This window comes from Cherax quadricarinatus, chromosome 57 (assembly GCF_038502225.1).
Source record: "Cherax quadricarinatus isolate ZL_2023a chromosome 57, ASM3850222v1, whole genome shotgun sequence".
Classification (NCBI taxonomy): domain Eukaryota; kingdom Metazoa; phylum Arthropoda; class Malacostraca; order Decapoda; family Parastacidae; genus Cherax; species Cherax quadricarinatus.
In genome coordinates, this window is record NC_091348.1 from 4,253,894 (window position 1) to 4,268,189 (window position 14,296).

Genomic DNA, 14,296 nt, shown 5'->3' on the forward strand with positions numbered 1-14,296 from the left:
GAGCGCCACGAACTTGACTGACAGCGCCACGTACAACAACTTGACTGAGAGCGCCACGTACAACAACTTGATTGACAGCGCCACGTACAACAACTTGACTGAGAGTGCCACGTACATGTATGCCACTACTGTAACATTTTATTGCCTCAATAAAATTTCTCATTAGCTGCACCTGTGTCCTCTTACCTAACACACTGTGGGTAATGCTAACAACTTTATTACCACCGCCACTAAGACGTTAACTTAATAAACATAATGGGTCCAAGACTCTTCAACATCCTCCAGTCACTTAACAAGCCGTCACCCAGGTGGTCTTGTCCCAGACTGGTCGGCAGGAACGATGATTCGCAGAGCCTTTAAAATGTATGTTCTCACAACCAACAATACCACAATCAGTACATAACTACACAGCCAGTTGGCCGGGTGGGTAGCACCCTCAGCTCACATACCCAGGATTCGTGGTTACATCTCCGGTACGGGTGGAAACGTTGGGCGTGTTACCAGAGAACTGCTGTCCCTGTTCACCTAGCAGTAAGTCTTAGGTACCTGGGTGTTAGTCGACTGCTGTGGTGGCATCCTGGGGGATGTTAGTATACCTTGGATATAACTTAGTCTTTGAAATGAGCTGAGGCAGGATAATTGCTCTTAGTCTGTACATAAGCTGAGGCAGGATAACACCTCGTAGTTTGTACATGAGCTGAGGCAGGATAACAACTCTTAAGCTGTACATGAGCTGAGGCAGGATAACACCTCGTAGTTTGTACATGAGCTGAGGGAGGATAACACCTAGTAGTCTGTACATGAGCTGAGGCAGGATAACACCTCGTAGTTTGTACATGAGCTGAGGCAGGATAACACCTCGTAGTCTGTACATGAGCTGAGGCAGGATAACACCTCGTAGTTTGTACATGAGCTGAGGCAGGATAACACCTCGTAGTCTGTACATGAGCTGAGGCAGAATAACACCTCGTAGTCTGTACATGAGCTGAGGAAGGATAACTCTTAAGCTGTAAATTATAGCAAAAAATATCACCACTGACTTTTCTGTGTGCCTTTTATGCCTCATATGTTCTCGTGTTCGTTCTTGTGTACATCATCTTAGTCTTCTCTACCATCCTCTGCAACTTTTCTTACTAGCCTCCCAGAGCTACTGTGTCATCAGCAAACTACAATTATAGCAACCCTGAGGCACTGTGTCATCAGCAAACTACAACTATAGCAACCCTGAGGCACTGTGTCATCAGCAAACTACAACTATAGCAACCCTGAGGCACTGTGTCATCAGTAAACTATCATTATAGCAACCCTGAGGCACTGTGTCATCAGTAAACTATAATTATAGCAACCCTGAGGCACTGTGTCATCAGCAAACTATAATTATAGCAACCCTGAGGCACTGTGTCATCAGCAAACTATAATTATAGCAACCCTAACTTGGTATCATCGAACACTTGCCATTGTTGTCTCTTTTTACAAACAAGAATCTCTGGGGTAAATATGCTCGGTGGTTTCTCACTTTTCACATTCATTATATTTTAATCCCACACCTTCACTTGTTTTACAACCCCATTAATAAATACAATAAACAATGAAGAACAATAAGGCACAATACCGTGACTGGAACAATACACAAATAACCCGCACATAGGAGAAGAGTTTACAGCGACGTTTCGATCCGACTTGAACCATTTACAAAGTCACGCTAAAAGAAAGGAGAAAAGGAGCCACTGGCTCCTTCTCTCCTTTGTAAATCGTGCAAGTCGGACCGAAACGTTGTCGTAATCTCCCCTCTCCTACGTGCGGGTTATTTTTGTACGTTAAACTATCCTAGTAGCCTCACATGTCAGTAGTTACTGTACGAGTAAACTACAGTACTAAGCAAGTAAGGTACGTAGTTTGTAGTCAACGCCTTCCATCAATTTTTATCCTTCCTATAAATTCCCTGAGGTTTTCCTAGAGTGTGAGGAATTAAACATATGTATAACACCTGGGTATCTTTATTTGAAGATGTTTCGCCCACGAATGGCTTCGTCATTACAACACAGGGATGGTATACAAAATAGTATGTTTTTTCCCCTCGTTTTATTCAGTTTCCGCAGGGTGAGGAGGGTGGGGAGAGAGACTTCTGCTCTACTATCCTTGCCTCAAACATCTAGTGCAGTGCCTTTCAACTTTTTTTTCTGTCAGCGACCTAAAATCCTGCCGAGAATCTACATGGCGACCCATATTTGCAACCCTAAGCTAAAAAAATATCTTGGTACTAAAAAAAAAAAAGTGTTATAACCAAAAGGTAAATGACAGTATTTTATGACTAATAAATGGAAATCACAATGAATATGCGTAAGAAATTTAATACGTATTCAATAGGTGGACAGTGTTATCGTCGGAGACGTGTCAGTAATTAATGAGATCCCTGGCACGGCATGGTATTGAACATTAAAATGGTATAAAATACCGACAGGTTGTTAGGTAAGACACATATGCAACAGTTAGGTATCTTTATTATGATACCTAACTGTTGCACGGCATGGTATTATACAGCTCCTCAAATCGGGGTGATTCAGATGACAGAGTGCGTCTTATATCATGTTCTGCTTGTAGACGGTTTCTGTACGTTGTAACAAAGGGAAGGAACACTGTCAGGGCTTCTCCTTCAAGAATCTGTTTTTTTTATGTATGTACACCTTGATCCAGAATGAACGTGACTGTTTTTTGCATTTCGAAATTGTAATGAAGTGTTTGGTCATTCTGAATCTCGACAAGGTGCTGTTGTAGTTTATGTTCGTAAAATCGTCAGGTAGGTCCTCAGATACAGTGTTGAAGAGGTGTGTTATACAGGTGTGTTTCATAACATTCCCGGGAGTACTGATCAAACTGTGTGATTATCTTGGCAATGTGTTCCACGGTAATTCTTGGCACCTGGACGATGAGTTACAACGTTTCGTCCTCCAGAAGTGCACTCAAGGATAGAAACAATGCAATCTTTCCAGCCTCAGATTTACTCTTCCAAGACTTCAATTTTTTCCTTGAATGCGACCTTGCATTGAAATGTTCAAGGTGTTGATCTCAGCAAAAATATCGGCAAGATGAGGCACTTGTATCAGTCATCTTGAACCTGAGAATTTTGGGGGTCAATGATTCTTCTCAACACAAAATATTGAAAGTCGCTTTCCGCATTTCAGGCAGTAGAAGGAGCACCTTTCCTCGTGGAAGAAGCACCTTTCTTCTTGGAAGGAGCACCTTTCCTCGTGGAAGGAGCACTTTTCCTCGTGGAAGGAGCACCTTTCTTCGTGGAAGGAGCACCTTTCTTCGTGGAAGGAGCACCTTTCTTCGTGGAAGGAGCACCTTTCCTCGTGGAAGGAGCACCTTTCCTCGTGGAAGGAGCACCTTTCTTCGTGGAAGGAGCACCTTTCCTCGTGGAAGGAGCACCTTTCCTCGTGGAAGGAGCACCTTTCCTCGTGGAAGGAGCACCTTTCCTCGTGGAAGGAGCACCTTTCCTCGTGGAAGGAGCACCTTTCCTCGTGGAAGGAGCACCTTTCTTCGTGGAAGGAGCACCTTTCCTCGTGGAAGGAGCACCTTTCTTCGTGGAAGGAGCACCTTTCCTCGTGGAAGGAGCACCTTTCTTCGTGGAAGGAGCACCTTTCCTCGTGGAAGGAGCACCTTTCTTCGTGGAAGGAGCACCTTTCCTCGTGGAAGGAGCACCTTTCTTCGTGGAAGGAGCACCTTTCCTCGTGGAAGGAGCACCTTTCCTCGTGGAAGGAGCACCTTTCCTCGTGGAAGGAGCACTTTTCCTCGTGGAAGGAGCACCTTTCCTCGTGGAAGGAGCACCTTTCCTCGTGGAAGGAGCACCTTTCCTCGTGGAAGGAGCACCTTTCCTCGTGGAAGGAGCACCTTTCCTCGTGGAAGGAGCACCTTTCCTCGTGGAAGGAGCACCTTTCCTCGTGGAAGGAGCACCTTTCATCATGGAAGGAGCACCTTTCCTCGTGGAAGGAGCACCTTTCATCATGGAAGGAGCACCTTTCCTCGTGGAAGGAGCACCTTTCCTCGTGGAAGGAGCACCTTTCCTCGTGGAAGGAGCACCTTTCCTCGTGGAAGGAGCACCTTTCCTCGTGGAAGGAGCACCTTTCATCATGGAAGGAGCACCTTTCCTCGTGGAAGGAGCACCTTTCCTCGTGGAAGGAGCACCTTTCCTCGTGGAAGGAGCACCTTTCATCATGGAAGGAGCACCTTTCCTCGTGGAAGGAGCACCTTTCCTCGTGGAAGGAGCACCTTTCCTCGTGGAAGGAGCACCTTTCCTCGTGGAAGGAGCACCTTTCATCATGGAAGGAGCACCTTTCCTCGTGAGTCACCTAACCTCAGAGTGATACAGGAGGTGCACATGTTCTGAACGAAAATCAGAACACATCTGAGTAAATTATTATTATAATCAAGGGGGAAGCGCTAAACCCGGAGGATTATACAGCGCCTGGGGGGGGGATGTGGAAGGCATTCAGGCTTAATTCGGGGAAATGGAGCACAGATCCAATTCCCTAAATCAAGAGCCCCTCACCAACATCAAGGAACCTTCCTTGAGGGGACATCTGAGTAAAGATCCTGGAGTTAAGATCCCGAGGTTTAGTGAAACTAACACCTGAATGACCTCCAGCATCACATTCTGAAACTCACGTGACAACCTCTGAGAAGCAAGATTTTTCACGGTGAAGGAGACAGTGAACAATCAACACGCACGGATTTTCCTCTTTGACTCAAGCAGTGAAACACTGACGTGCTCCTAACACTGTTGGTGCACCAGCACAACATACTAAAACAATGATTCTACTGAAGTCCTTTCTTCAACAATGTTGAATATATCTCCTCCAGTTGTTGTGTGTAACGGCCGGCAGAACAGAAATTCCTCTTCCATATCTTCTGGACCTTGATACTGTATGTTAGCCATGAGTTGGGCATCAACACTAACATCTGTAGACTCGTCCAGCTGAAAACTCAAGACTGTCTACACATTTTTATGGCTGCAATCACCTGGTCTTTTATATCACACGTAGTTTTAATTCCCTAACTGTGTCATCTGACAGAGACGGTTCAATTTTCTTTGCAGCTTCACCTCCACAGTCCACAGCATCTCTGGAGAGCTGCTGGTTTTTTAATTCCTCACCAGTGGTGTGTGGCTTCTTTACTCTTGCAGTCCACCAGAGCTACGAGGTATGCAGTGAGTGATGCTGCAACACAGTAAACAACAGCACAGGTAGAAGCATCCAGTCTCTGTCGTTTCAGATCTTGTTCTTTCCTTTCAAACAAACTTCGCTCTCTGTTCACAAATACACTCTGCTTTCCCCCTAAAAGCCTTCTAAGCTTGTTCTTCCTGAATGACTCACTGATCAAGACTTCCTCACAAATAACACACTGTGGTTCAGGTTCATCAGGTTGAGTCATTTGCATGAACTAACAATAAGAATTTCCTCCAGGTACTGACTTTTAGCTTGAATTTCTAAGTATGAAAAGAATACAGAAACAACTACTTAATACTAATTATGAAACAGAAGCGAAACTAATAGTAGTAGTAGTAGTATAACTAATAATAATAATAAATAACAAAGGAAATAAATGGTATAAAATACCGACACAATGGAAATATAAAAACTAAAGCAAGAAAGGTATAAAATACCGACAATATGAAAGTTAAGACACACGTACAACATCTGGATATCTTTATTTAGACGTTTCGTCATCCAGTGGCTTTATCAATACAGATTCTAGAACATAATTAGAAGACAGTAGAACTATATACAAAAGATGAGGTAATCAGTCCCTCAGCCTTGGAGTTAGTGTTCATAGCATCGTGGTGGTGGAGAGTCTGAAGCAAAGGTAAGAAGGCTGGCGGTTATATAGGCGTCAGTGGACAGGGACGTGTAGCAGACGAGGGCATAGTCACCGGTAGGCGGGATTCCCCAGTGGAAGTAGATCCTACCCAAAGGGATGGGTTAGTTGTAGCAGCCGTGAAGGTCTTGTAGATGTCCTCTGCGAAACGTCTACAATAAAGATATCCAGATGTTGCACATGTGTCTTAACTTTCACAAACAGATCTACCTGGGTAAAATGTACGTGAGTATTTATAGGATGGAGTCAAGTTGATCCCCGGAATAACCTCCAGGTAACCTCCAGGTAAGTGGAGAATGTTGCATGTGACAGTCTTCCGAGAAGGTTGATAGAGTCTTGAACCTTGGGTAGCTACCAAAGGTTCACATGCAAAATTCTCCACTTGACTCCATCCTATAAATACTCACGTACATTTTACCCAGGTAGATCTGTTTGCGACTTGATAAAGCCCACTGTGTGGGCGAAACGTTGTCAATAAAGGATCACTGCTTAAGTGTTTATATTTCCAATAAATAACAGTAGATAGTCCTTAATGAAGATTAAACTGTAGAGTCCTTCTCAGCAGACAGCATTAGTATGTACGTCAACATTCACTGTTACTTGAGCTCTTTATTTATACTTGCCGAAGACTTGCTGTGGTACTGAAATATATTACATAGTCCCTTTCTTTCCGTACCCTGAGTCAGGTGAGCGACCATCAGTCAGGTCAGTAACCCTCAGCAAGGTGACTTTTTTAGGGGGGTTATCCTAGGTAATTTACACAAATGTTACTATGTATGATAATTTGTGTAACTGTATTTATGTTTATCTATACCTAAACAGACTTACATAATGCAGCCATCAGTAAGATGACCAATCATGAGTCAGTTCAGTAACTCTCACTCAACCTACTTAGCTGAAGGGAAGGTAGGTAGGTACGTTTACACAAACATCTTCACTGGGACACCAAGTCACCTGTACTGTCACCCGCCGTGTCACCCATTCCTGGGCTCATGGTGAAGGGAGAGAGAGCGAGGCTGTTATCAGTGTGGACGAGGGTTGGCTGGGGTGGGTGAACATGACTTGAGGCTCTGGGATTTTCCACACACCAAGTTCTTCTCCTTGATAATCGATGCAGAGGCTGGTGTTGCTTGGTATGGACCTGCCAAGCTTGGCGACTCGTCCGTAATACACTCGCACAACAACCACTGCCGTAAATCAATCTCTCGGCCTTGCAGAACTATACAGATTACAGTGGAAGATGAGGTAATTAGTCCCTAAGTCTTGATGAATCTGAAGCATAGGCAGATAGACTCTGCGTATGCCTATATACGGGAACCAGATGAGGTGCAGCAATTGAAGTCTCGTCAAAGATGGGCGGGACCCACTAGCGGAAGCACGATATGCGTCAGAGCTTAGAAAATAGGTTGTAGGAGATACACACTGTATCCTCTGCACCTCATCTGACTCTAGTATATAAGCATAAGAAGAGTCATCTGCCCATGTTTCTGATTCATCAATACGAAGGCACTGGACATCGGCACCCAGGCTGAGCTGACCTGTATCAGTATCTAGCTGACCTGTATCAGTATCTAGATGACCTGTATCAGTATCTAGCTGACCTACATGATATAAAGACGTGCTTGGTGAGCTTTCTGTAAATGGAGCCAACACCGTCGTTTCTAGAGCAGATGAACCAGTAGGTGAAGGAGCTGGATGAAGCTAGAAGAGATATATTTATTTATTTATTTATTTATTATTTGGACATGATACATAGTTGTACAAAAGAAATACAGTAGTTGGGTGTACATGCCAAAAGCCCCTTGTATGCAGAGCATTATGGCCAGGCTTAAAATTAACGTAAGATTAACTAAACAATGATATATTCAGTGGTAAAAATTACAGTAAACAAATTACAACATAAAGTACAAATGAGTATTTCAAATAAGAAGCATTAATTAAAGTTGTACAAATTTGTAGCATAACAATGTATAAGATAATCCGATCAAATCGAATAAAATCAATGACTTGTAGTGCAGAAACAGGTCATATGGTCATTAGATGAGTTACTGAGCATTCAAGAGAATGTAGTATTCTATTAGGTAATGTAATTAAAAAAAATAGTTTGATAGGGTCACAGGTTATACTTTTATGAGATACAGTTATTCAGTATTTATTTAGTTGTGGGTAAGTGGTTTTTTAGAAGAGTCTTGAATTGAAAAACCGACAGTATTTTTATATTCACAGGTAATGAATTCCAGATTTTTGGGCCTTTTATGTGTATTGCGTTTTTACATAGTGTGAGATGAACACGAGGAACATCAAAGAGTGACCTGTGCCTTGTGTTATGGTCATGTGTTCTGTTGAGGTTGGTAAGGAGAAGTTTGAGGGGAGGGTTTATATCCAAGTTAAGTGTTCTATGTATGTAGTAGGTACAATAATAAGTATGGATGTTTAGTACGGTGAGTAAGTTTAGAGTTTTGAATATTGGTGGAGTGTGCTGCCTGTAGTGGGAATTTGTTATCATTCTGACTGCAGCCTTTTGTTGGATAATTAATGGTCTGAGATGGTTTATTGTTGTTGAGCCCCATGCACAAATTCCATAGGTGACATAGGGGTAAATAAGTGAGTGATATAGGGCCTGGAGGGCTGACTGTGGAACATAGTACCTTACGGTCTGGGAAATTTTCTTGGAAATTTGTTGTACATGTGTTGGAAATTTGAGTCTATTATCAAAGTGGATTCCTAAGAATTTTCCCTCTGTGATCTTTGTGATAGGTGATCCGTTTATCATTATGTTAAGAGGGACATCTGTAGTTCTGTTTCCAAACTGAATGAAGTAGGTTTTGTCAATATTAAGAGTAAGTTTGTTAATCATCATCCAGGTAGATATTTTCTGTAATTCAGTATTTACAGTACTGGCTAGTATGACTGGGCTTGGGTGAGAGAAGGCGTATGTAGAGTCATCTGCAAATAGTGTGGGTTTGAGTAGTTGCGATGCATTTGGTAGGTCGTTTATGTAAATGAGAAAGAGAAGAGGGCCTAGGACACTTCCCTGTGGGACACCAACTGAAACTGGCTGTGTGGAAGAGTTTGCTCCATTTGTGTACACATATTGGCTTCTGTTGCTAAAGTATGACTTCAGGTAGTTGAGGGAGTGCCCTCTTATACCATAGTGTGATAATTTTATGTGCAGCAAATCATGGCCAACTGTATCAAAAGCTTTACGTAAATAAATGAAGATCCCCAATGGGACTTCTTTTTTCTCGAGTGCAGTGTATATTTGTTCTAGCATGTGTATAATAGCATCATTAGTATTTTTATTAGGCCTGAACCCAAACTGATGGGTTGAGTATGTTGTGGGAGATGAGGTAGGAATAGATTCACTTATGAATTAATTTTTCAGAGATTTTAGGAAGAGGGTGTAAATTGGATATTGACCTATAGTTATTCAAGTCTGTTTAATCTCCTCCTTTATGTATCGGGGTGACCCTCTCTATTTTGAGAACTGTAGGGAAGGTAGAGGATTCGATGGATTTGTTAAAGAGTGTTGCAATGATTGGTGACAGCACTTGTGAAGCTTTTTTGTATATAAAGGGTGGTAAGGTATTTAAATCTCCTGTCTTGTTTTTTAGTGTGTTGATAATAAGGGAGACTTCCGTTGGGTTAGTTGGAGCTACGAACAGTGTGTTCGGGTAGGTGCCAGTGAGGTAGTCATTAGGTTGGGTATTTGAGCTTGGGATGTTATCGGTAAGGTTTTCTCCTATGGGAGCTTCAGTTTCTTTCAGGGCAGGAATGAAAGCTTTTGCTAGCTCAGTGTTGACAGCTGTAAGGAATTTAAACTAAAAAAAAATACAGGTATGGGTTTTTATATTAAAAAAATGTGGAACTATTGATTTAGGTTGCATAAATTACCAAGACTGACTGTTGAAACATCCACAACAATGGTCTCCAAACTGTGACCTGCGAGCCACAGCCACTTGAAATATTTATAAAAAATAAAACTAATAAACCCTCATTTTCACCCACTTAAAGTTAAGGATTTTGTTGCTTTGTAACAATTTATGTGAAAGTTTATTCAAATTTTAGTTCTAATCTTTTCATATTTCAGATGTACACTTCAGTTATGGAAGGAAAAAAACAGTACAGAGTAAGTGCCGCCTGTATAATGAAAAAGGGGGTAGTAAAGTATTTTGTATAAGCAGGTGATAAAACCTGATGTGTCGTATGTCACGACACTGATGCAGTTTTGAAGGAGTACAATATACGTCGGCACTGTGAGACCAAACATAAACCAAGTTATTCCCAGTTCACAGGAACACAGCCTTCGGAAAAATCTGAGTCAATGCAATGCGGGTTCCTTTCCCAACAAGGTTTTTACACAGAAGAGCTGAAAATGAAGCTTTAACGAGGGTCAGTTACAAACTAGTTTATGTGTTAGCTTAAAGAGGAAACCCATTCACTGATGGAGATCTGAGTAGAGTGTATGATGGAAGCTGTGGCAGAGTTATGCCCAGAAAAAGCAAATCTGTTCAAAATCCTCAGTCTTGCGCCAAATACTGTTGCTCTTTAGAGCTGAGACTATACGAAGCAATGTATTTCATCAAATTGCAGACAAAGCACGAAATTTTCAGTTTTATTCTCTCGCACTTGATAAATCGAAAAATGTGACACATCACAACTTCTGGTATTCATCTAAAATGTCTACAATTAATTTAATGTCGCACAAGAATTCGTATCAATACATAGCATGCACAGCACAGGAACCGGAGAAGACATCTTCAAAGGATTGCAAAAAAAAAAAAAAACAGCGTTAGAATATAACCTGGAGGTGAATAAACTGCATTGCATGACAAATGGTGGAGGAAAGAACATGTCTGGGGTGAATAAATGTTTGACTGAACAAATCACAAAAGCTTGTGAGGATGGTGGATTCTCAAAGCCCATGTTTCAGCACTGTGTTATCTATCAGCAAGCATTGACAGTACATTGAGATTTTATATTTACAATGGTGGGTTGCAATGCAGAGAGAGCCTCTATTATGCCTGGCATTATGGACCAACTTAACATTATTGGCTAAAAGGCTACTTAACACTAAGGATTTTATCATAATTGTACAGTAGGATAGTAATTATTTCATAGTTGAACAGTAGATTAATTATAAGTGAATTAAATTTGTACAAGACAAAGGATTTATTCATATAGTCTAAAATGCTTTTTGTGAAAACAATGGTTCAGTTATATTCCTGTCAACAATGGATAAAAGGTTCAAAGTGATTGTTTCAGATATGATGTGGGAGAACATAGGTGAGTAAATGTGTACTGAGTATTTAGCATTTAGTCTAGGGTGATTAAGTGACTTTTGAGAAGAGTCTTAAATTGATTTTCAGACTGAGTTACTTTAATATCTTCTGGTAATGAATTCCATATTTTGTGGCCCTTTATGTACATAGAGTTTTTACACAGTGTGATAAGGACACGAGGTATATCAAAAAGAGATGTGTGTCTTGTGTTGTGGTCATGTGTTCTGTTTAAGTTGGTGAGAAGTTTGAGTGGAGGGTTTATATTTGTGTGTATTGTTCTGTGTATGTAGTAGGCACATGAATAAATATGGATGTTCTTAATGGTGAGCAGATTCAGACTTGAAAATTGGTGGAGTATGCTGGCGGGAGTGGGAATTCGTTATCATTCTTACTGTTGCCTTTTGCTGGGTTATGAGGGGTTTTAGGCGATTGGATGTTGTTGATCCCCATGCACAAATTCCATATGTAAGATAAGGGTATATGAGTGAATGGTGCAGTGCCAGGAGAGCTGATTGTGGAACGTAGTACCTTATCTTTGATAGTATGTCTACAGTCTTGGAGATTTTCTTGGTGATTTGTTGTATGTGTGTCCGGAACTTAAGGCTACTGTCAAGGTGGATACCTAGGAAATATGAGGATATGTCTTGCGTTCTGAAACCTGATGTTTCAACAGTTAATTTCATTCAATCTCTCGGGCTTAATCATCGCCAGTTTCGTGATTTTCTGAAAGAAACTGGTTCCGCGTTCGATGATTTGCCTTATTATACAGCAGTTCTATGGCTTAGTTGTGGAAAGGTTCTATCACGGTTCTTTAAGCTCAGAAAGGAAACTGATTCATTTCTCACAGAGAAGAACTGACCCAAACTACTTTTTGTCAAACACTGACTGACTTTGGAAATTGACATTTTGTTGCAAACATGACAAGACATATGAATCAACTGAATCATAAGTTGGAATATGAAACAAATTTAATTTGTGATCTATTCACGTATGTCAGAGTATTTAGGGCAAAACTAATACTATATGAAGGACGGGAAGAAATTTCTAACTTGGTTCATTTCCAGGTTGTCAAGAATGTTATAAAATGTTATAAAGTGAAACAGAATTTCCTTCTTCACTAGCAACAGAAATCATTAATGACTTGCAAAAATAATTTCAGAAACAATTTCTGATGTTGATGGAAGAAACAGATGAAATCAAGCTGTTTCAGAATCCATTTGACTGTAATATTGAAACATTGCCAAGTCAGTTTTAAATGGAAATTATTGATCTGCAATCAGATGACATGATGAAAGAAAAATATAAAGAAGGAACTGATCCAATTTTATAAATCTTAACAGCCTGAACAGTTTGCAAATTTGAAGTGATTTGCTTGTGGATTCGTATCAGTTTTTGGTACAATGTACCTGTGTGAACAAACATTTTCAAAAATGAAGTATGTCAAGTCCAAATATCTCAAATTTTTCTGATGAGAATTTGAAGTCCATTCTAATAATTGGCTCCTGAAGCTTGACACATCAGTTCGCCAATATTTTGAAATTCAAAAACCAGTTCCATCATTCACATTAATCTTATGCAAATTAATCTTTTATCAGCTTTTCTTATCTGCAGTTCAGTAACTGATAACACTGTCAGAACACTGGCTTGTGTTTGACAATATTTACTCATTATATAACATTTCTCAGTGTAAGCATTGTATTGTTTCATTATAATTTTCACATTTCTCATTTGTTCTGAATTATATCATGATAATTACAAAAATTATCAAAATAAAACTTATTTATTCATTTGTTTATATTTATTTATTTATAAGATTGATTTTTTCTATGGCCGGTGAAAATATGTAAAATATACGATGTGACCATCGTGGCGAAAAGTTTGGAGACCTCCGGTCTACAGAATACACATACTCACAGTGCACGTGTGTCTAATTTTTCAATACTTGTCTGTATTGTCTACCACAGATGTTATGATACTTGTGTAAGAAAGCATCAACAAGGAGACATCTGCACTAACTACTTACTACCTCTGGCCTAGTTCTTGGGCATGACCTACTTCCATTGTTGGAGCCCCACCTACTTGTGGCCATACATTCCTCATGACTCACTAAACCATAACACGGAAGCAAATAAATCCCTACAATGTACATAAATATACCCAGCTGGATGAATCTTATCAGGACGGCACTGACCAGTGGAAAACACACTGGAATCGTTTGTCATGGGTTCAAGCCCCGTCCATTCTATGATCTATGATGCCTTCCTCTGCTACACCTCATCTGTCACCAATACATAAACGCCCATCTTCCTGCCTGTGCTTCAGATTCATCATGACAACGGCAGTAAACTCCTGCTGCTAGGCTCAGGGATGCATTACCTCATCTACTTCTTTATCAATCTTCTGCTCTGTTCTTGTATTATACTGATAAAGTATCAGCTGGTGAACCGATAATAAAATAAATATACCCAGATGACGCACAAGTGTGAAATTTTTCCAGCAGATTGTAAATTAAATTGTTGCGATAATTGTTGCCCAGTCTGTTTCGACATCATGAAATCAATACATTATTTTCAAACTAAGAAATACAAACTAAATTTATGATGACCGAAAACAGGATGAGCAGCGATAAAATAAATTATATGAGAATCTGTTGTGACTTGATAAAGCTGACTGTGTGGGCGACATGTTGTCAATATAGTATCACGCTATAACGGACTTGTTTCTCATCTTACTTTAAATATATGAGGATAATTAAGGCACTTTAATATACGAAGGTTGTAAACACAACCATGTTAGCCATGAAGGTTGTAAACACAACCATGTCAGCCATGAAGGTTGTAAACACAACCATGTCAGCCATGAAGGTTGTAAACACAACCATGTCAGCCATGAAGGTTGTAAACACAACCATGTCAGCCATGAAGGTTGTAAACACAACCATGTCAGCCATGAAGGTTGTAAACACAACCATGTCAGCCATGAAGGTTGTAAACACAACCATGTCAGTCATGAAGGTTGTAAACACAACCATGTCAGCCATGAAGGTTGTAAACACAACCATGTCAGCCATGAAGGTTGTAAACACAACCATGTCAGCCATGAAGGTTGTAAACACAACCATGTCAGCCATAAAGGTTGTA

General features: G+C 40.6%; 1 protein-coding gene across 6 annotated transcripts in view; it reads right to left on the reverse strand.

The window, feature by feature from the left end:
* LOC128693519 (patched domain-containing protein 3-like) overlaps positions 1-14,296 on the reverse strand; it is a 518,850-nt gene that overhangs the window by 172,505 nt on the left and 332,049 nt on the right. The gene's annotated exons all lie outside the window — the stretch shown is intronic.